Source organism: Bufo bufo, chromosome 3 (assembly GCF_905171765.1).
Source record: "Bufo bufo chromosome 3, aBufBuf1.1, whole genome shotgun sequence".
Classification (NCBI taxonomy): Eukaryota; Metazoa; Chordata; class Amphibia; order Anura; family Bufonidae; genus Bufo; species Bufo bufo.
The window spans coordinates 71,258,266-71,281,853 of record NC_053391.1 but is presented as its reverse complement, the minus strand read 5'-3'; the positions used below and the strand labels follow the sequence as shown (position 1 = coordinate 71,281,853).

The following is a 23,588-nucleotide window of genomic DNA, read 5'->3' as shown; positions in this document are numbered from 1 at the left end:
CAGCATAGGTTATGTGTTAATAGCTCATTAACTGTTAGTTAGCTACTGATCAAAAGGTATTATGGTGAAGTACAGTAACCAAGGCAACACCTAGGGCATAGCCCTAGCGGGCTGCAGAGGTAATAGTCACACTCAAACCTTAGTGGAGACAGAGGTCTCAATACCACTTATGCAAACACCAGGATCATAAATGACACATGGTAGGTAATTGCCCTGTTTCAGGTTTTTCTTTTAGACACTGGAGTGTGAAGCTATTCTTTTGGTCAGTCTTAACCAGTAGACCACTGCAACATCTTAGGGATTTATTCTTTAAAAGCACCACAACATAAATGTATATAATTGGTGTGCTATAAATGTATGAAGCATACTCATAAGCTAACTTAATCTACAGTACAGACCAAAAGTTTGGACTCACCTTCTCATTCAAAGAGTTTTCTTTATTTTCATAACTATGAAAATTGTAGATTCACACTGAAGGCATCAAAACTATGAATTAACACATGTGGAATTATATACATAACAAACAAGTGTGAAACAACTGAAAATATGTCATATTCTAGGTTCTTCAAAATAGGCACCTTTTGCTTTGATTACTGCTTTGCACACTCTTGACATTCTCTTGATGAGCTTCAAGAGGTAGTCCCCTGAAATGGTTTTCACTTCACAGATGTGCCCTGTCAGGTTTAATAAGTGGGATTTCTTGCCTTCTAAATGGGGTTGGGTCCATCAGTTGCGTTGAGGAGAAGTCAGGTGGATTTGTATTATGGCAAGAAAAAAGCAGCTAAGTAAAGAAAAACGAGTGGCCATCATTACTTTAAGAAATGAAGGTCAGTCAGTCAGCCGAAAAATTGGGAAAACTTTGAAAGTAAGGGCTATTTGACCATGAAGGAGAGTGATGGGGTGCTGCGCCAGATGACCTGGCCTCCACAGTCACCGGACCTAAACCCAATCGAGATGGTTTGGGGTGAGTTGGACCGCAGAGTAAAGGCAAAAGGGCCAACAAGTGCTAAGCATCTCTGGGAACTCCTTCAAGACTGTTGGAAGACCATTTCAGGGGACTGCCTCTTGAAGCTCATCAAGAGAATGCCAAGAGTGTGCAAAGCAGTAATCAAAGCAAAAGGTGGCTACTTTGAAGAACCTAGAATATGAAATATTTTCAGTTGTTTCACACTTGTTTGGTATGTATATAATTCCACATGTGTTAATTCATAGTTTTGATGCCTTCATAGTCATGTAAATAAAGAAAACTCTTTGAATGAGAAGGTGTGTCCAAACTTTTGGTCTGTACTGTATATGCAGTGGCTGCCGGCTGTGTAATACAGCTGACACCTGTAATACAGCTGACACCAAGATTGGAAATAACTCATCCTGGTCATTTAGTCCCTCAGATGCCATGGCCAATAGTGACCACAGCATCTGAGCTGTTATACAGAAGTAGCGGGCTGCCTCTGTCCTCCGACTGGAGCCCCCACAGATCATTGATTGTTTGCTTGTGAAGGCTCCCAGGCTTGTCATAGCAAGCTGCCTGTTAAGCTGTGCCTGCTGCAAGGCTTGACAGGCAGGCAGTAAAAATTCTATAAACTTCAATAGTATGCTGTCAGAAGATCCCATATTCCTGTCTCCTAAGGCTCCATTCACACATCTGCAATTACATTCCGCATTTCGCGGAATGGAATTGCGGACCCATTAATTTCTATGGGGCCACACAATGTGCGGCCCGGATCCGGAAATACGGACCCGCACTTCCGGGTCTGCAATTCCGATCCCGAAAAAAATAGAACATGTCCTATTCTTTTCCGCAACAGCTGACAAGAATAGGCATATTCTATTAGTGCCGGCGATGTGCGAAACGCTCATTGCCGTTTTCCGTGTTTTGCGTATCCGCAAAACACACACGGATGTGTGAATGGACCCTAAGGGGATTAAAAATTACAGTAAAACTAAAGTGTTAAAAAATCTTAAAAAAGCTAACATTTTAATAATTCAAATTTCTACTTCCTAAATTCCCAATTTTACTTATAAAAATAAACAAACCATAAAAGAAAGATAATTGGTATCACCACGTCTGAAAATGTCCAAACAATAAAATATAAAAATATTTATTGCGCGCAAAGAACTTTGTTAACAATTCTAATAAAGTCACTGACAAAAATATACATTAGTGCAAATTCACAGTCCACAAGATCAGTTCTGGTAAGGCGAGTACTCTAATTTTTTTTTTTTAAAGGGGTTGTCTGGTTTCCTATGTTGATGACCTATCCTCAGGATTGGTGGAGGTCTGATTCCTGGCACCCCTGCTGATCTGTGTATGAAAAGAAGGTAGCTCTTCTGCAAGCTGTGCATTCTCTTCACTATTTACCTGCTCACCATCAACATTGCAGAGGAGAGCAGGTATAATTGTAACTCCTCCATCCCCATTCACTTTAATAGATAGGAGCAGACGGAGTGTAACTGCTCTTTCTAATTAGAGTGAATGGGGATGGAGGAGCTGCAATTACACCTGCTCGCTGCTGCTATGTTGACGGCAAGCAGATAACCAGTGAAGAGAATGTAGAGCTTGCGCATGCGCTGCATTGTCTTCAAGCAGCTGATCAGCGGGGTGCTGGGAGTCAGACCGGCCAACCCCTTTAAAAAATTCATCTTGCGGACTGTGAAGTTGCATTGTTTTACCACCTATGCCCTAATGTGTACTTTTGTCAGTGATTTTATTAGAATTGTTAACATAAACGTGTTGTGTACTTGCATTACACTTACTTTCCTTTCTTAGGGTATGGCCACACGGTTCCTCATGCAGACCTAGAAACCTAAATCAGTAATGGATCATAAATGGAGTGAAAGTACAAATGCTACTTTTGCCATTTTCTTAATTCACTCCTGGTTTTGGCTTTCAAAACTCAATCAAGAAAACTGATTGTGTGGTCCTACCCTTTGGTGAATTAATGAGGGAAAATGGGTTAATACGGGTTAATATTAACTTTTTGTATATTTGACATGCATTGTATTTGATGGTGCCACCCAAGAAAAAGGGGGCAGAAGATAAAGCTAGCATGCTAAAAAGAAAGCAATGCTGAGAAGGTCTTAGAGGTGCTACCACCTCATCCTGAGTAAATTTAAACAGTTTACTAGTCTGGAAAGTGAGTCTCAGGAAAGCCGCCATCAGAGATCATTGTAACGGTAACATGTATAAATTGTGCCCTTGTACTTGTGGAGTGAATTTAAACCGGCATGCTTATGCACCTCCATGAAGTAAAGCCTTTTTGTGCTTGAACCATCCTGTCTATTGTCTACTTTTTTTTTTTTTTACAATAGTTTTTATTTAAACAATAAAGTAATACAAACACCCAAACACCTTATATAAAACAACATTCATAATACATTTTATAATTTATAAAATTAACCCCAAACCTACCCCAACACCACCCCAAGAGCAAAGAGGAGGAAGAAAAAAAAAAAAAAAACATTAACAATTTATCATATTTATGAAATTATTCCAGTTACTCCATATTCTTTCATGGGCATGCGTTTTGTTTAGTTTGATATAACCTGCTTTTTCAATAGACCTATTTAAAGGGACACTGACAGGCGAAATCAGCATATATAGTTAGATATATCACATTACAGGTCTTATAGAGTCTTTTAAAAGCATATAACTATCCCCCCTGTCCACCTTATAAAGAGCGAAATATAAAGTTTTATAACCTGCTTCTCCGTTCAGCAATCTGCCCAAGGGGCGGCGTTTCATGTGAAAATGCGCCCAGCCAGCCTTCCCAACTGCCGTTCTTAAGCCCCACCCAGCTCATCATTATTCACTTTGCTGGGCGGGGCTAGAACTCTCCCCAGTCCCGATCCTGCGCCTGCAGCCTCAGCCATGCACTGTTCAGAGCAGCGCTTCAGAGCGCTGCTCACTCACATCATATAAGGGGTTAATAATAGTGCGTCCGACGGCACGGCGGGGCGCAGGCGCAGAAGATTGGGCATGAACGATGCCCGGAAGATTGAATTGCGCAGGCGCAGGATCGGGACTGGGGAGAGTTCTAGCCCCGCCCAGCGAAGTGAATAATGATGAGCTGGGCGGGGCTTAAGAACGGCAGTTGGGAAGGCTGGCTGGGCGCATTTTCACATGAAACGTAGCCCCTTGGGCAGATTGCTGACCGCAGATGCAGGTTATAAAACTTAATATTTTGCTCTTTATAAGGTGGACAGGGGAGATAGTTATATGCTTTTAAAAGACTCTATAAGACCTGTAATGTGATATATCTAACTATATATGCTGATTTCGCCTGTCAGTGTCCCTTTAAGTTCATCAGATTTATCCACTCCTTAACAGTGTGAACCTCAGCTTTCATCCATCTTCTAGCAACCAATAACCGTGCTAAAAAAAAAAAAAGATTTATAAAGCATAAGTTTGTTATCTTTTGTTAATTTAAGGGGAATTTCTCCCAAAACACATATGGAACACATCAAAGATAAATTTAAGAAATAATCATCTCCTATCAGTTGAATTATTCCTTTCCAGAAGGGTTGTATTTTAAGACATCACCACCACTTAAGAATCAAATCTGCCTTTAAGTTTCCACACCTTGGGCACGCATTTATAGAACCTAATGAACATCTCTGAAGCCATTTAGGGGTCACATATAACCGATGTAAAATCATAAATTGGGTAACTCTATGCGATGGAGTCCTCAAGTAATTACTCGCCTACCAAAAACTCCATTGTTCATCTGTTAAAGGACTGATATCCTTTTCCCAAGCAATCTTGCTGTTAGAACTCTCTACTTCAATGCCTTATTTAACCTTAACTATACCTGCATTGGGCATTGTGTAGCTACTGCTACATGACATTTATTGTACAGTATATTAGTTATGCTGTGTATGGTGGTTTTAGCAGCTCTGTGTAGCACTGTTGTTTAGACATGTGGAAGTATTATGTGGCCAGTTGCACTGTTATTTAGGGGTGACACTTATAATTAGGCAGTGCCTGCTATGTTTATTTGTATAATGTATGATATACCTTATGGGTGGAAGTTGCAGATGGTCTTGAACAGGTCACATCCAATGTACGCATGTAACTTTTAACATTTTTTCACTGACATGGCTTCATGTCACTTTTGGAGTACATATCGATTACTTTGAAATTTATACATTTTCATTATTTTTTTTTTTTTTTTTACTTTATTGTTTACTAGCAGAAGGACCCGGCTTTGCACGGGTATATTAGATCTATTTCATTTAATGTTTGTGTGTGTCTTTAAAAGATATCAACAGTATCCCCCATAACAGTGACCTCTACAGCACCCTGTCCCTTTAACAGTGAACTCCACAGTCCCCCACCCCTTAACACTGACCCCTTCACAGTGCCCCACCACTTTAAAATGGGACCTCCACAACAGCCTATCCCCTTAACTTTGCCCTTCACAGAAGCCCGTCCCTTTAACAGTGAGTTTCACAGCACCCCACTCCCTTGACAGTGACCTCCTCAGGGGCCCGCCCCCTTAACAGTGACCTCACAGTACCCTGCTGCCTTAACAGTGACCTCCACAGCGGCCTGCCCTCTTAACAGTAACATCCACAGTGAATGCCTCTTTAACAGTGACCTCCACAGCACCCTGCCCCTTTAATACTCGGGCTACATGATGACATGTGTCGCGCAACATTTTGTCTCAACCATTTTTATCATGATAGGCTATGGTGTCGCACTGTGACATGTTACATGCTGCGACTGCGACATGACACGACAGTTGCAAAAAATCCATCAAAGATGGATTTTTCGGCGACTGTCGCGTCGTAGTCGCAGCATGTCACATGTCGCAGTGCAACACCATAGCCTATCATGATAAAAATTGTCACGCGACACATGTAGCAGTGTAGTTGTGCCCTATGTGTCGTCGTGTAGCCCTAGCCTAAAGCTGACCTACAGAAGTAAAGAAAAATGGCTGGGTTGTTATGGAAACCTGGAGTAAAACTGTGTGTATGTGGAGACTAAGGGCCTGCGTACTTCTATTGGCTGATAAGGGACATGTGACCGTGTGTATGGCAGTTGGGATATGAAGAGAAAGACTTGCATTGGCTAATGCAGGCCATTTTTGGGGAATATCTCAGGAATGGTACGTCCTAAAGAGCTGTGATCCCCACAAGATTTTTTTCCAGGTAGCAAGGGATGTGTATACCAAGTTTTGTTAAAATCGATGGTTGTGTTTTTGAGTGATCGCGGAACATACATACATACATATATACATCTTATATATTATATATACACACACACATATATATATATATATAGAGCGAGAGAGAGAGAAATTGTTTATTGCACCTATTCACACTGAATAAACTGTTAAATCAGTTATTCAGGTTATATTCAGTTGTGTGGATACCCAATAAGTGTATTTTTTATTTTTTTGCTTTTATATAATGTATGCACAATAAAATATATTTTATGTAAAATGATTGCTTATTTGCTATTATTTTAGCAACTTTTTTTTTACATTTTTTATTACTTTTTTGTTTTAAATTTCATGTCTTGCAAAATTATTTCATATTTTCAGAGGCAGCCGAACTAAACTTGTTGGTTAACCCGTTAAGTATTAAGGCTGGTTACAGCCTGTATTTGTGGGCGGGGCTGCTGACTATATCTTCCCTCTCGTCCTCACCCTGATGACGGTCGCTTCATGCCTCCTCCTCCAGCCGGTCCTGTCACTTCCGGGTCGTCAGCGCTCCCAGCCTACGTCACTCCCGCGCGCCTCTTCAGGCAGCGGCAGCCACGGCGCTTGGGTAGGGCTGTCCGCTCCTGCTGGGATCAGCTTGCGGATTTCCCTGTCATAGGCAGCACTGCCTGTCAGCTACCTTCGGCCCACGGCCACAGCAGCGGTGTGCGCTGGCGCAGCTTCTACTTCCGGGTCGCGAGCGGGGTCAGCGTCCTCTGCGCTCCATCGGACGGCCGGCAGTGTTTCTTCATTGGTCCTTCGGCATGTGTTGTCCGGTCCGGGTAGGGTAAGTCCGGCACTCGAGTGCTCTTCCTTTCTACAGCCGGGCCCACGTCCGGGCAGCACTTGGCTCCGTTACATGCGGCTCGGCACATCCGGCTCTCTGTGCAGCTGCCGCAAACCACATGTGTGCAATGGACACCGGTTCTAAACTCATGTTTATTGGTATGGGTCTTAGTACTCACCACTTAATAGGAGTCATATTTGTGTACTGCACGTTACAGTACCCATAAGTACGTCACAACCACTTTTTTATGTTCTTTTTCACATCGAAGCCACATGTCTGTGGCCACGTACCAGATAATAGCAACCACGTGATTCTGACCGTACTTACGGAGCTAACACCAGCCCCACCAGCGCAGACAGGTTGCTTTATTCTAGTTGGTACACTTTCTCTTATAGGCAATTTTCTCTGCATCAAGACCTGTTCTCTCTCCATGACGTTCAGTTTTTACATGAGTACCGTGTTTATGTGGTTTATATGTTTTACATCTTTTCCCCCTCTCTTAAGGTTCACATATTTATGTTCCAATGGTATTGTCTGGACATGAATGTTGCTATTTGTTCATAACAGGTGTCTGCCCGTGCACTGCGGTTCAGCCGAATATATTTCAATTTCCTACGAAGTCTTTGCTCAGGTATATTCCTATCTACAAGCGTCACGGTTACGCCAGGCCCTGGAAAAGTGATGCTTATTACATACAGTATATCAGTGCTCTCCATAAGTAGGTGTGAGGCCTGCGTGTCCCCCAGTAATACTTGCTGGACGTGAGGTCTGCGTGTCCCCCAGTTCACAGACGTTGGGCTGCAGGTTGCCGGTGGCTCCAGAGGTGGCCCATAGCATGGGTTGGGTCCACAGCGTTGCTCTGGGCGGACTCCGGCCCATCCAATGCTCTGGGCTTGAGGGGGAGGTGCTGCCGTACACATAAGGGAGCTCTCCAGTCACCTGGAGAGCAGCGTTTCCACTTGGCTGGCACACCTGCTAGGGGGCTGGATCTCCCTTAACTGGGTCCTTCCCTTCCCAGGTCAGGCGAAGGTGCTATGTCCTGTTTCCAAAATGTACCATTTCGGGCTCTGGAATTAATGTATGAGCTTGTTGTCTTCCTAGGTGCTGATAAATTTTTCCAAAATGAACAGGGCTGCAGTACCGTCTGATATCCAGTCTTCCCCTTCAGCCAAGGGCTCAGCTTCCTTCAGGTATCACGCCCACGTCATTTTGTCTGTTTTCCATGCTTCCCCCAGGTACACGCTGTCTCTGTCATCCTGGATCACTCAGGCCCGTTCTGCCTCTGTCATCCTGGATCACTCAGGCCCGTTCTGCCTCTGTCATCCTGGATCGCCCAGGCCCGTGCTGCCTCTGTCATCCTGGATCGCCCAGGCCCGCGCTGCCTCTGTCATCCTGGATCGCCCAGGCCCGCGCTGCCTCTGTCATCCTGGATCGCCCAGGCCCGCGCTGCCTCTGTCATCCTGGATCGCCCAGGCCCGCGCTGCCTCTGTCATCCTGGATCGCCCAGGCCCGCGCTGCCTCTGTCATCCTGGATCGCCCAGACCCACGCTGCCTCTGTCATCCTTCCTTGCTCCCCATCCACGGTCCTCCGTTCCCTCATCTTCCTTCTCTTCCCGGCTCTCCTAAAGCGGTGTTTAAAATAATAATTTTAATGAAGTCTAATTGGAACAAGTACTTCTTCAGTACACCGGACCTGGGGGTAGCTACAACTGTAATTAGGTATAATTGCATGTGTTGTTTTCTATTTTACTTTTCAGTACATTCCAGCCGAGAAGCCATGGTCGGCAAGCACGGGGCTTGCCGGCCTATTTCTCCATTCTGAGACCAGACACCGGTGTGATCAGTAAGGTGCTGCCTTGCGGACACTGTTGCGGGGTCAGGGACTGCTGCTCTGATTCCCATCACCTATGCTACCACTAGCCCAGGTCAAGTTTAAGTTGGAACCTCCAGTGGACCTCTATACCCACAAGTGCCAATCAAGTGCTGCACAATCGCTCTATGCCTCCTCGACTGGGGCCTGAAACTGCACCTTCCACTGCTGCCCCCAGATGCAACACAAGTTATCCCCTCTAGTGTAACTAACTCCATAAATGTTGTTTTAGTAGTGGGGTTTTTGTTGCTGTGCTTTTTCCGGTTTCCTAATGTACCATTTTGGGCAATCTTTGCTTAAAACAAACAGGGCTGCGGTACTTTCTGATATTCAGTCCTCCCGATCAGCCAAGTAGCTGCTCATCTGCTTCCCGAATTCTTCAGGTATCATGCATACACCTGCTGTCTGTCTTCCCTGCTTCTTGACTCACTCTCACGTCATCTGAGGTCTCTGTCATCCTGGATCGCCCAGGCTCGCGCTGCCGCTGCCATCCAGGATCATCCAGGCTCACTCTGCCTCGGTCGTTCCTGGGGCGCCCAGGCTCGCCCTGCCTCTGTCTTCCTGGATCGCCCAGGCTCTCTCTGTTTCGGTTATGGCCGGCCAAGGCTCGCTCTGTCTCTATCATCCTGGTTCGCCCAGGCGCGCTCTACCCTTGTCATCCGGGATCGCCCAGGCTCGCTCTGCTCCAGTCATCCTGGATCGCCCAGGCTCGCTCTGCTCCTGTCATCCCGGATCGCCCAGGCTCGCTCTGCTCCTGTCATCCCGGATCGCCCAGGCTCGCTCTGCTCCTGTCATCCCGGATCGCCCAGGCTCGCTCTGCTCCTGTCATCCTGGATCGCCCAGACTCGCCCTGCTCCTGTCATCCTGGATCGCCCAGGCTCGCTCTGCTCCTGCCATCCTGGATCGCCCAGGCTCGCTCGGCTCCTGTCATCCTGGAGCGCCCAGACTCGCTCGGCTCCTGTCATCCTGGATCGCCCAGGCTCGCTCGGCTCCTGTCATCCTGGAGCGCCCAGACTCGCCCGGCTCCTGTCATCCTGGATCGCCCAGGCTCGCGCTGCCCCTGTCATCCTGGGTCGCCCAGGCTCGCGCTGCTCCTGTCATCCTGGATCGCCCAGGCTCGCGCTGCTCCTGTCATCCTGGATCGCCCAGGCTCGCGCTGCTCCTGTCATCCTGGATCGCCCAGGCTCGCGCTGCTCCTGTCATCCTGGATCGCCCAGGCTCGCGCTGCTCCTGTCATCCTGGATCGCCCAGGCTCGCGCTGCTCCTGTCATCCTGGATCGCCCAGGCTCGCGCTGCTCCTGTCATCCTGGATCGCCCAGGCTCACGCTGCTCCTGTCATCCTGGATCGCCCAGGCTCGCGCTGCTCCTGTCATCCTGGATCGCCCAGGCTCGCGCTGCTCCTGTCATCCTGGATCGCCCAGGCTCGCGCTGCTCCTGTCATCCGGGATCGCCCAGGCTCGCGCTGCTCCTGTCATCCGGGATCGCCCAGGCTCGCGCTGCTCCTGTCATCCGGGATCGCCCAGGCTCGCGCTGCTCCTGTCATCCTGGATAGCCCAGGCTCGCGCTGCTCCTGTCATCCTGGATAGCCCAGGCTCGCGCTGCTCCTGACATCCTGGATCGCCCAGGCCCGCGTTGCCTCTCTCATCCTGGATCACCCAAGCTTGCTCTTCCGCTGTCATCCTGGACCGTCACATTACTTACTTCCCAGTGCCTTCCCGATTCGCTCAGGTCATTTAACATCCCAGCTCCAGCCTGTATCTCTCAGGCCCTTGTTATCTCCCGTGTCGTTCGGTTCCATTAACTATTTCCCTCCTACAGCGTGGGTAGTCTTCTTGCCCACTTATTCAGGCCTACCCCGCACTGGCTCCAGGCACAGTTCAGCCAGATAGATCATGGAGGGTGATAGGCATCCCTCCCGACTCCACGCCAATGTACACCTCAGCCCCTACCACAAGTATTAAGGCTGGTTACAGCCTGTATTTGTGGGCGGGGCTGCTGACTATATCTTCCCTCTCGTCCTCACCCTGATGACGGTCGCTTCATGCCCCACCCTCCCGACCCTTCTTTCTTTCATTCCACTCTCTTGGGTGGCCCACTTATTCAGGCCTACCCCGCACTGGCTCCAGGCACAGTTCAGCCAGATAGATCATGGAGGGTGATAGGCATCCCTCCCGACTCCACGCCAATGTACACCTCAGCCCCTACCACAAGTAAAAAATGGCACAAAAAAGGTTAAAGGGATTCTGTCACCTGGATTTAAGCCTATAGAGCTGTGGACATGTGCTGCTAGATCGCTGCTAGCATATCCGCAATATACATTCCCCATAGCTCCGAGTGCTTTTATTTAGGCAAAAAAACGATTTTATATATATGTTAGAGCGCATGCGCAAGTACGCGGCATGTCAGTTCCGGCATAGTGTTCCTTCCCTGTGCTGGCATCAGCCTCAGGGAACGAACTGCGCATGTGCTAGCTGCGAGATTACAGCGCTCTAACTTTGTAACGTCCGAGAGCAAGGAGGAGATTAGGAGGATGAGGGCGGAGCTGGGCTCCTTCAAAGTGGGTGTGGCTGGGCTCCAGAAACGTTAGTAACAGCCCCTTTGGCTCCTTACTTGCCTCATTTACATGTATATAAAATTGTTTTTTTGCCTAAATAAAAGCATTCACAGCTATGGGGAATGTATATTGTGAACATGCTAACGGCGATCTAGCAGCGCATGCCCGCAGCTCTATGGGCAAAATCCAGGTGACAGCATCCCTTTAACTAGCCCTTTCAATGGCTCTTGATGGCACAAGATAACACTGTGGCATGTGTTATCAGAGTTATCAGAGTCAATTTTAGCTCGGCTACATCTGTACAGTGTGCTCTAACAACCAGATTACTGAAATTACAGTCATGGGATTCTTTCTACATCCCCATTGTGACATTCCTTGACAGCCTGCAACCCACATGACAACCACTGGGCAGCACATTGACACACATAAGATAGACATATTGTGACAGAGTATCACAAAGTCATGTTTTTGCACCACACAAGCCAGGATATATTGAGCCAAGAAGAAAGGCGAGGACGGACACATCTGTAAAACCAGTACTAATCAGGGATCATGTAACAGTAAAGTGTGCCCAAATTACTGTATTTATATGCTGTTTATTTATTTATTTTATTTGCATTTACATACTGTTTTAAAAATGTCACTTGACAGTAAAAAAAAAAACAACAACAACTCTACAGCTGATTAAAAATGTTAATACTCCACTGGTGCATTTATGGTGTGAGCTGTATTACTTCCAATATATGAGAGTAGGCTCCATTCAATCTACTAGGATGCAGACTCTTGTTCTGCAGCAATGGTAAATGAACATTACTGGAAGATTTCTATAAAATGGATAGAGAATGTGAACCGGTTTTACCGGATCTTATATGTGACCGATCATCAGTAGATTACAAGGTAATGAAATAATGGCAAAGCAAGAAAAAAAGTGAAGCCCATTAAATTTAAAATGGGCTGAGCGCAGCAGATTTCATGTCTTGTGTGTAATCTATCTGAATTTCAAAATGACACTTTCTATCTAATCATCTTTCATGCTGCACAACATTTTTTCCCCCAGCACTTTGTCCGACATTTATGCTTAAACAAGGAACAATGCCCGCTGACGGTGCACAACAGAGGATGCAATGCTTCCTGATAGCTATCTACATTAACAGCAGACTCGTATGCAAAATGTACTTGTGTACGCGGCTGCTAAAGGCCATTACTCCCATGTCACTGCAAAAACAGATGAGTGGTTTGATACACTGATACTTACAAATGGAATATTATATGTGTAATAAGGGCATGGATTCAGCCACAGCCAGGCATTTTCAGCAGACTATTATGATACTTACCAAATTGCTGATACAAGATGGCCGTCTTGTGTATATCTAATGTACCATTTATGACAGCACTTGATGAATGTAGAATCACAACCACGAAAAGTGACTTGTAACTAGACATGAAGGGATTCTTTAAGATGTGCTCCACTGTCGATTTCCCAAGACAATCCATTTTCTGCTGATTTAGGATGCTATTTTCATTATATTCCATCTCTGTGCCATGGAAAACGAGAGGCTACAGTGTGAGAATGAACAAGTTTCTCATTACTGTGAGAGAGCGGTTGAAGTAAACATGGTCATGGTTAGAGATGAGCGAAGTTCTCAAAACTTTGATTCGGCTGCTTTGCCAAATTTTCCAAAGAAATTCACTTTGTGATGAATTACTTTGTCACAAAGAACATTTTTTTGTGAGTAGCGGGTGCAATAATGGGAAACAGCGATTATGCCCCCCTCCCCCGTCATTGAACCCTCAGATGCCACATTCATCACTGATCATGGCATCTCAGCTGACCATTGAGGGCTGTCGAGGGGTTATTCTAAAAAAATAAATAAAAAATAGATAAAATAAAAATACTCACCTTATCCATTTGATCATGAAGAGCCCAGAGCAGGCATCTTGCTTGAAGATCCAGCGCAAAATCTTGTGCAGTGCATGATGACCTTATCACGCTGGCCGGTGTGGTGACATCATATGTAGTGCCCTGGAGTTGAGGCACTGTGAATTCTGGACATTTGTGGGCATTTGTCTATATCTCATATGTAAAGTTATGAACTACTTATTTTATTTCACTTGAAAATGTAAACCTGCCCTGTTTAATACTGTGCAACTGCATTTTATATATATATGTTGTGATATATATCTGTTCATTTGCACTGCATTTGCAAGGTTCTGTGAAAAGGGTTAATGGATACTGAGAGACTTTTGGGACTTTGAATAAGAAGCTGGTAATTTTCCACTGCTGCTATAGAGTTTAAAGAAGAGCATGTTTTTGTGGGAAAAAGACAGACTTGTTTACCACCAAAACCAGACAGACTGACCTTTTGAATGTCTGGTTTAACTATGTTGTTATGGAAACTTGTTTTTGTCTGGAAAAATTGCTGTGCCATTGCCATTGGGGAAGCGGAGGTGACACACCAGCATTGCAGTCTATTTTTATCTTGTTGCCTTAATCCTATTTTGTTGTTTCCTGGTGTATTGTGGATCTGCTTTTCCAATTATGCTGCACATGCCAGGGATTTATGGCTGTGAAACCCTGTTACTTTTTTATTTGGATTGAGTTATGTCTGCCTAAACTTGTATACGGAGGAGGGTGGGTTCCTATTTGTTTGTAGGCCCCAACCCTGCTATAGTAAATTACATGTGCAGCTGTGATGAGGTTCTTATGAATAGGTAAACAACTTAGGCTATTTGGGTGTGTATTCCTTTATCACCCTCTTATCTATATAGACTGATCGGTGTTGCTGGTGACGATCTCCTGGTTGCCACATATGGGATCCAATTTTAAATTTATATTGTGAATCATATTGTGAATTATATTATGTCATATATGTTTTAATGAGATCTTAATAAAGATATTTGTTATTAATATTGAGTGGAGGTGTGGCTTAGTGGTGTTCAGCATTTGATTACGAACACACTTGTACATGGTACTTGGTGTACCGATTAGTGGTGGAGTCTTTGCTATTGAGTATCATTGAAGCCCTAACGTAATGCTATGCCTGTCACGGTTAGTGATGAGCGGCAGGGGCAATATTCGAATTTGCGATATTTTGTGAATATTTGGGCGAATATTAGCCATATATTCGAGAATTCGCGAATTCATGATCTCTAGGCATTATTTTCTTGATTGCGAAAATTCGCTAAAAATTCGCCTAAAAAATTTGCATGAACTGGTATTTTTTAAAAAATTCTATATTTGCGATTACAAATATATTTTGCGATATTCTAAATATTCGCAAATTCTCGAAGTGCCGATATTCGCGATTAAAATTTGCAATTCGAATATTCTTGATCAACACTAGTCACGGTCCCTCCCATGACAGAGGTGAGAAGTTCAGAGAGACTGGCGGCACATGAGGGTATCTGAAAGTCTCTCTGTTTTTTCCTTTCAGTGTTTGGTAATGACCACTTTCACGGTTCCTCAGGTGACTGATGTCAGGAAATCAAGGAGATTGGCTGAGCGTGGAGGAATCTAGCAGCCTCCTTGATTTCTCTTGATTCAGTGTTGATAGGGTTAATGACCACTTCCCTTTTCTCAGCTGTTGCTCAGTGGTCATCAATTCTTCCTTTTATAGTCTCACCCCACCCTTATGACTATGCGGTTGATAGCTTCATTTGGGTTTGGCTAAGCTGGTGTGAGATCCTCTCTGGTGTTCCTGTTTCTCCATCTCTCTGTTGTGTTTGTATTTGTTATATTCCCTGTTGTTGTATCTGGGCCTGAGACAGAGACTTCCATTTGTCCATCTGGGGAGGAATGGGTTGTCTGTGGTTCTATACTTATTCCATGGCCTTATAGGGAAATCAGAACCTAGGTATCCTGCTTATGAATAGTCCTACCTTCAAGGTCTATTCATATTGATAGGTAGTCAGGGCCCGGATTAGTGTTGTCTAGGAGGTGACTTGTTTCTTCCCTAGTTTCCAGGCCCAGTTACAGTTCCCCTTGCCTCCTGTGTTTAGTGTGGAGTTTCCCCCCACACTGATCGTGACAACCACACCTCTTGTCAGTTGCAGCTTGTAGTCATTACTGAGGCCCTATTTAGTTGTGAGTCACTCTGCTTACCATGCGGTTTATATTTCCTGCTGGAGTTGGTTGAGCTGGGGTGTTGTTCCTTTGGATCTCCTGCTCCTCCATTCTGCTTTAAGCTAAGTGCATTTTGTCTTGCAATTTGTTGTTCGCGTGTGTGTTGTTGTCTAGGCCTCAGGGAGACGCTGGTTCCTTCATCTGGGAAAGAACCAGTAGTCTCATTCCCTGCTACTGAATAACCATGTTGCAGCTGGTATTCCACTACTGCCCTCTGCTGCTCACAAAGCCTGGCAGGCATGTGGAACGTGGAGTTCCAGCGCGTGCTCACAATGCACAACAGCCATTGAGCTGGCAATTTCAAGCGCTGCTACAGCGTTGACAGACCAGCTGAAGCTGTTGATGACTTGCGGAAATGTACACACGTGCCGCACCTTCACCAGTAGCTCAGGCAAATTGGGGTAGGTTTTGAGAAACCGCTGAACCACAAGGTTAAACACGTGGGCTAGGCATGGGATGTGTCTGAGCTTGCTGAGCTCCAAAGCTGCCACCAAGTTACAGCCATTATCCGACACAACCAAGCCTAGTTCTAGGTTGAGTGGCTAGAGCCACAGGTCAGTCTGGTCTCTTATCCCCTGCCACAGCTCTGCAGTGGTGTGCTGTTTGTCCCCTAAGCATATCAGCTTTAGCGCGGCCTGTTGCCTCTTCCCCATTGCAGTGCTACACTGATTCTAGCTACCAACTGATGACTGACTGGTGCTGTACACGGATAATTAGGAGGTGGAAGTGGGGATTGGAGCCACTAACGTAGGTGCTGGCGGAAACTCTGATCGATGTAGGGCCCGCAATCCTTGGCGTCGGTAGCACCTGTGGCATCCCAGGGTACGACTCGCTCCCGGCCTCCACAACATTCACCCAGTGTGCCATCAGGGTAATGTAGCTTCCCTGGGAAATGCACTTGTCCATGTGTCCATGGTTAAGTGGACCTTCCCAGTAACTGCATTGGTCAGGGCACGTGTAATGTTACGGGACACATGTTGGTGTAAGGCGGGCATGGCACACCTTGAAAAATAGTAGCGGCTGAGGGACGGCCGTCGACATCAGGCTACGGAAGGCCTCAGTGTCCACAAGCCTAAATGGCAACATTTCCTGGGCCAGTAATTTGGAAAGCTGCGCATTTAGTGGCCTGTGGGTGGGTGGCTGGGTATTTGCGCTTGCAGGTGCACACTGCGGTATTACTAACCCTTGTACTGGTGTAAAATTGAGAGATTAGCCAACATATCCTGCTTGGAGGACATGTCTGAGCCTGAGCACCGCGCCAAGTTTTCTCAAGTAGCTCGGTACCTAATGCTAAACCTACCTGGGCCGTATGGGCAATACCAAGAGCCAGTGGGCAAATTACAGGAGCGCATTTTTGGAGGTGTATAAACTCCTAGTCTGAATGCGCTTTTATTTCCATCCACAGGCAGCATTCTGGTGCACATGTGAGGCCCGGGCTATATCAGCCAGTCTTGGGTGGGGCTCAGAGCTCTCTCCCTCCTCCCCTTCCTCCCACTGTATGCATGGTCTCATGCTGGAGGTTACTGGGAGATTGACTGTGAGTCGGACCTTCCGCTCCTGTAATTTGCCCACTGGCTCTTGGTATTTCCCATACGGCCCAGGTAGGTTTAGCATTAGGTCCCGAGCTACTTGAGAAACCTTGGCGCGGTGCTCGGGCTCAGACATGTCCTCCAAACAGGATATGTTGGCTAATCTCTCAATTTTACACCAGTACGAGGGTTAGTAAGACCGCAGTGTGTACCTGTTTTTGTTATATTATATTTACAGTTCCAAATAACAGTCAATATTGGCACAAAACCTTCAGACTTCGGTTAGAAAGCTGAACATGAAGAGGAACTTCATCTTTCAGCATGACAACAACCCAAAGCATACATTCAAATCAACAAAGCAAGGGCTTCACCAGAAGAAGATTAAAGTTTTGGAATGGCCCAGCCAGAGCCCAAAACTGAATCCGATCTGTGGGGTGATGTGAAGAGGGCGGTGCACAGGAGATGCCCTCGCAATCTGACAGATTTGGAGTGTTTTTGCAAAGAAGAGTGGGCAAATCTTGCCAAGTGAAAATGTACAATACTGATAGACTCATACCCAAAAAGACTGAGTGCTGTAATAAAATCAAAAGGTGCTTCAACAAAGTATTAGTTTAAGGGTATGCACACTTATGCAACCATATTATTTTATTTTTATATTTTTTCTTCCCTCTACCTAAAAGATTTCAATTTGTTTTTCAACTGAGTTGTACAGTTTATAGGTCATATTAAAGGTGGAAAAAGTTCTGAAATGATTTATCTTTGTCTCATTTTTTTACATCACAGAAACCTGACATTTAACAGGGGTGTGTAGACTTTTTATATCCACTGTATGTCTCATCATCATCCATCTCATTAAACAGTAATTACCATTCCCCACCGTCATCATCTTGTGATTGTAGATGCTCAAGAGTTTGGGAATCAGGGCACAAGATCTGTCCCTCTTCAAGCGTGCTTGGCGAGAGGGCCAAATCAAGGAATGGTGCTGAAAAGAGCTCCTCAGAATATCCGAGTGTGGGATCACTTGTTTGCCCAGACTCTCCATGATGGGAGGAAGGAGGATCAGGGTGAGGATTGGGTTGAGCAGACTCTTGGCTACTGAGACTGGACTTGGTGGAAGACAGGGTGGTGCATTATCTGCTGCAATCCAACCAACCACCTGGTCGCACTGGTCTGACTTCAAGAGTGGTGTCCTGTGCCGCCCTGCAAACTGGGACATGAAGCTAGGAATCGCGGATGATTGTTTTTCTTGTGCTCTAGCAGCAGGCACAGTTTCACTGCACCCAGGGCCACGGCCTCTGCGTGCACCATCAGCATCACGGCCCCTGCCACGTCCCTTACTGTTCGCCTTCTTCATATTAAATGTTATAAATTATTGAAAGTCTGCGACACGTACAGTAGCGCAGCATTTGGAAGTGTATGCGCAAACAAATTTAAAAAGGTATTTGGGATGTGGAAACGTCACACAGGAGATATCCCGCAGATAATGTCAATGCTGTCACCAGCGGCTAATGAAAAATTACAGGGAACGTCACAGGTATTTGGGATGAGGAATCGTTATACAGGAGAGGTGTCACTGTCTGCAGCGTGTACTCAAAAATGTACACTGTATGTCACAGATAAATTTGTGAAGCACACTCATTACACTAGAGATGTGCCCCTGGTAATGTCACTGTCAGCAGCAGACACAGTCGATTGAAAAAGTACACTGGATGTCAGTTCTTTTTTGCATGCGCACACTTTACACTGGAGATGTGGTGCAGGTAATGTCACGGAAAGAGTACACTGGATGTCACAAATATTTTTTGGATGTTGGATGTGCACACTTTACACTGGAGATGTGGCGCAGCTTATGTTACTGTCCGCAGCGGACACAGTCTACGGAAAAAGTACACTGTATATCACAGATAAAAAATTTCTACGCACACGTTACACTGCAGATGTGGCGCTGGTTATATCACTGTCAGAAGCCGACACCGTCTATTGAAAAAGTACACTGTATGTCACAGATTTTTTGGGATGCGCTCACTTTACTGGAGATGTGGCGCAGCCATAGGCGTGCGCACGGGGTGTGCCGGGTGTGCCTGGGCACACCCTAATCAAGCCGACTTGAGGTTTACAATGTGCGGCACTGCAGGCAGCAGAGCAATACAGCTGATGCCTGAAATCTCCAATAACAGAGCTCTGTACATTACAGAGCTCTGTTATAAGGGAGGAGGCTGCTGATTGGCCAGTATCAGCTGGCTGCCCTGCCATTGGCTGATCCTCTCACACCCCCTTCTCTCGGGAGCTGAACACAGCAGCAGTAGCTTCCTTTTTTAGTTATTATGAATACAGGAAGCGCGCCACCCCTGCTGCTGCTGAAGTGCCAGGGACAGCATAGGAATGGAGCCATCACCATGTGCCCAGGTGATGTGCCCATGTGAAGTGTCCTGCAGGCTTCTATCTACTGCTGGGTGGGAGCTCCATGTGGAGCTTTATGAATGGAAAAACTAACAGCCAAGACAGAGGCTAAAAAAACACTGCTTCTGACCCTAAAACATAACTTTCATTTGATTGCTTTAACACCTAATGGAAAAAAATCATTTTAAAAAGCTGCTGTTTCTCTAGATGACATTATAGTAGTGGTAATAGAGTCTCAGGGGTCTATAAAAGCAGCTACACTATTTTTCCAGACCTTTGAGACTCTATTAACACTACTATTAACATAAGGTCATCTAGATAAAAAGCAGGTTTTTTTAATTCTTTTTTTTTCCCGTTTAGGTGTTAGAGCAATCTAATGAAAGTTATGTTTTAACACCTAAAGGATTTTTTTTTTTAAAACCTACTGTTTCTTTAGATGACCTTATGTTGATAGTAGTGTTAATAGAGTCTCAAAGGTTTGCAAAAATAGTGTAGCTGCTTTTATAGACCCTTGAGACTCTATTACCACTACTATCAACATAAAGTCATCTAGAGAAAAAGCAGGTTTTTTAATTCTTTTTTTTTTCCGTTTAGGTGTTAGAGCAATCTAATGAAAGTTATGTTTTAACACCTAAAGGAATTTTTTTTTTAAAACCTACTGTTTCTTTAGATGACCTTATGTTGATAGTAGTGTTAATAGAGTCTCAAAGGTTTGCAAAAATAGTGTAGCTGCTTTTATAGACCCTTGAGACTCTATTACCACTACTATCAACATAAGGTCATTTAGAGAAACAGCAGCTTTTAAAAAAAAATATTTTTTCCTTTAGGTATTAGAGCAATCAAATGAAAGTTATGTTTTAGCATAAGGGTCAGAAACAGGGTTTTGTTTAGCCTCTTGGTTATTAGTTTTTCTATGTAAGTTCTCTGGATCAATGAGATTTTTTCCCCCGTATGGTTTTATATGGAGAGCAATGTCCAGTGATAACAGAGAGGACTATACTGTATATTGTACGGGATGGTGCAGGGGTTATACTGTATATTGTACGGGATGGTGCAGGGGTTATACTGTATATTGTACAGGATGGTGCAGGGTTATACTGTATATTGTACGGGATGGTGCAGGGGTTATACTGTATATTGTACGGGATGGTGCAGGGGTTATACTGTATATTGTACAGGATGGTGCAGGGGTTATACTGTATATTGTACGGGATGGTGCAGGGGTTATACTGTATATTGTACGGGATGGTGCAGGGGTTATACTGTATATTGTACGGGATGGTGCAGGGGTTATACTGTATATTGTACGGGATGGTGCAGGGGTTATACTGTATATTGTACGGGATGGTGCAGGGGTTATACTGTATATTGTACGGGATGGTGCAGGGGTTATACTGTATATTGTATGAGATGGCGCAGTGGTTTTTATGCTCTTTGATGTGACAATTATCTTAGGTTTTCCTATCGCCCACCTTTGATGGCGCTGTGCCCAGCTCTGAACCGATCCCGCTCAGCAGCTGCCAAGGCTTAGAGGAAACACTGGTTCTGTCACCCCCGTGCTGCACTTTTTTGCCCCATAAGATGCATTTATGGGGGAAAATGCCACTGCGTCTTATGGGGCGAATACTAATCAAGTTATTAGTACCAGAGGGCCAGGAAGCACTATAATCACCTCTTCCTGGTCCTCATGCGCTCCACTGTGAAGGCTGCGCACAGTGTGAGGCCGCGTTGTGACCTCACACTGTGCGTGCCCACACAGCACACTGTACAAGAGGATTACTGAGCACGAGCGGGGAGGGCGGCAGCGTCCGGAGCAGGAAAGTGTTTGTTTTTTTAATTTTATATGGGGCACGGGGGATTAATATGAGGCACTGGGGCTCTTATCTGAGGTCTGATTGGGGGTCGTTCACATTGGGGTCTGATCTGAGGTCTTATTGGGGGGTCTAATTGGTGGTCTGATTGGTGGTCATTGGGGGTCTGATTGGTGGTCTGACCTGAGGTAATGATTTTTTTTTTTCTTATTGTCCCTCTCTAAAACCTTATAGGGCGAATAGAGCGTCTTATAGGGCGAAAAATACGGTAAGTTTAAAAATGATTTCTTCTCCCTTCATTATATTGATCGTGCCGGTGTTCTGGTTCTGGCCAAGCTGCCAGTTCGGTTGATGTACTGATCCAAATTAATTAATGTACGTGCACGGAGAGATCAAATCTGAGACAACTCACAGCTAGGAGTTAAATCAGTATCTCTGGTTTATTTTTGAAAACAGCAGACAATTCATAGGTTTTACGACAGGGAAAAGTGGGAGGGGGAGTGAAAGATAGAGTATATCTTTTCTATTGGCTACGAACTCTATACTTTCCTGTAACCTTGACGGCTCAGAGGAATTCCTCCCCCCTTCCCCCTTGCTCGTGGGAGAAACCGTTACTTCTTTCTTTGTAACTGCTTGCTTGAGCTGAACGGAAACCTCTTTGTAACTGCTTGCTTGAGCTGAACGGAAACCACAAAGAAACACATGATAAAACACAAAGTAAGATTCTAGTTTATAGGTGTTGGCTGAATGCCTGGCCGCCATCTTAGCTAAACATAGTCCTCAACAAGCAAGTATCCATTTTGTATTAATAGTCCATAACAGTCCCCCCTTGGAAACTTGATTGTAGACTTTCCCTTCGCCTAGCGAATCCCCTGGGCATACCATTCGTATCCTCTTCACCCGCAGTGGCGACAACCTACCCCTTATAGGTAGGCTCCCGATTGCTCGGATTTGTGGTAATACCCTGGGATTCATCTCACCCTATCTCAGCCAGGCATCATTGTGAGGAGGGGGAGCTGTGTTGAACGATGTTTCCTTCTGTCCTTCCTCATCGTAGAGGAGCATAATAGGTCGTTCATCAGTTTTCTTCATTCTTTTTGAAAAGCGGGTCACACAAATAAGAACGAGCTTAATCACTACATATATCACCAATATTATTAGGGCTACCTGCAATATTACTTGGACAATTCCCATGAGCCAACCCCCAATACCTTTGAACCAGTTATTGGGGTTAAGGGAAGAGAAGGTATCAGACCACCATGTATCTTTATCAGCTTTATGTGCATCCAGCCATTTATCTCTTAAATCCGCCATCTTCTCTATATCCACCTTAACTTGCAAATTACCCTGTGGGTCTATGTAATGGCAACAAGAAGGTCCCACAATCTGGCACATACCTCCATCTTTAGCTGTAACATAATCTAGAACTAATGTGTGTTGGTTGGCGACGATGATTAACTGGTTTTGCACAATGTTTGAGGTATTCATAAGTCTCATCACCTCCCATATTTGGTCATCCAGGTAGTCTGTTGCTACTACCAGATGATCCCACATCTGCACTATCATGGGATATACGAAGATGGAACTAACAATTTTGTTGGTAATGCTCATCTCTACTACATGTGGCTTGCCATTTGGTCTGGGTGTGTTATCTTTGGCCCTACGATACAAGGTGTGTTTAGGTACTGCATTTATGTCAATTTCAGAGTGTGGTACTATAAAGGTAGCAGGAGTAAGCCTGGCGATGGTGCACAGTCCTGTGACATTCTCGGATAACCATTTGTATGCTTTGTGTCCACAAACTAAGTATATGTCGTCTGGAACTGCTACTGCTGTGCCATTGAATAATCGGGTAATTAGTTTGGCTAGTTGTGTCCCTTTCGCCAACTCATATCCTTTTGACTGACTTTCGGTGTCGTTAGCTAATATACCTGTCCGGAGATCCTGTACAGTACGGTTGTTACAGGGCAGATCCCTTCCGTTCACAGCATCTACACCAATACACTGCACGTGGCTGTCTGTTTTTGAATCATTGCAACCTGAGTGTATGTGTGGACTAAATGTCATACCTTTGGTTTGTACTTGAAGACAATAACAGTGTGTCCAGCTAGGAAAACATGTGACATTAGCCCAGTGTCCCTCTTGCCAAGGAGTAGAGCTATGATCTACCGAGGGTCCTGATCTGTTTATCATGAGCCATGGGGCATCTACCCACCCTGCAACAGGTAAGGCTACTTCCCTGTCCTTGTTTGTACTGGATTTAACTTGGTGTATACTAGTGAGAAAGATGGTAGAATTAGACAGGTCAATC

At 45.2% G+C, this 23,588-nt stretch overlaps 1 long non-coding RNA gene across 2 annotated transcripts; it reads right to left on the bottom strand.

Moving 5' to 3' along the window:
- Positions 1 to 647: 647 nt before the first annotated feature.
- On the bottom strand, positions 648 to 22,013 carry LOC120993225. Of its 2 annotated transcripts, XR_005777171.1 has the most exons (4): positions 21,967 to 22,013; positions 21,758 to 21,931; positions 13,649 to 13,655; positions 648 to 659 (listed from the first exon to the last, which is right to left on the bottom strand). It is a non-coding gene; the product is annotated as an uncharacterized LOC120993225 (long non-coding RNA). The 2 variants fall into 2 exon arrangements; XR_005777172.1 differs by lacking the exons at positions 648 to 659; positions 13,649 to 13,655 and adding an exon at positions 5,675 to 5,686.
- Positions 22,014 to 23,588: the final 1,575 nt, after the last annotated feature.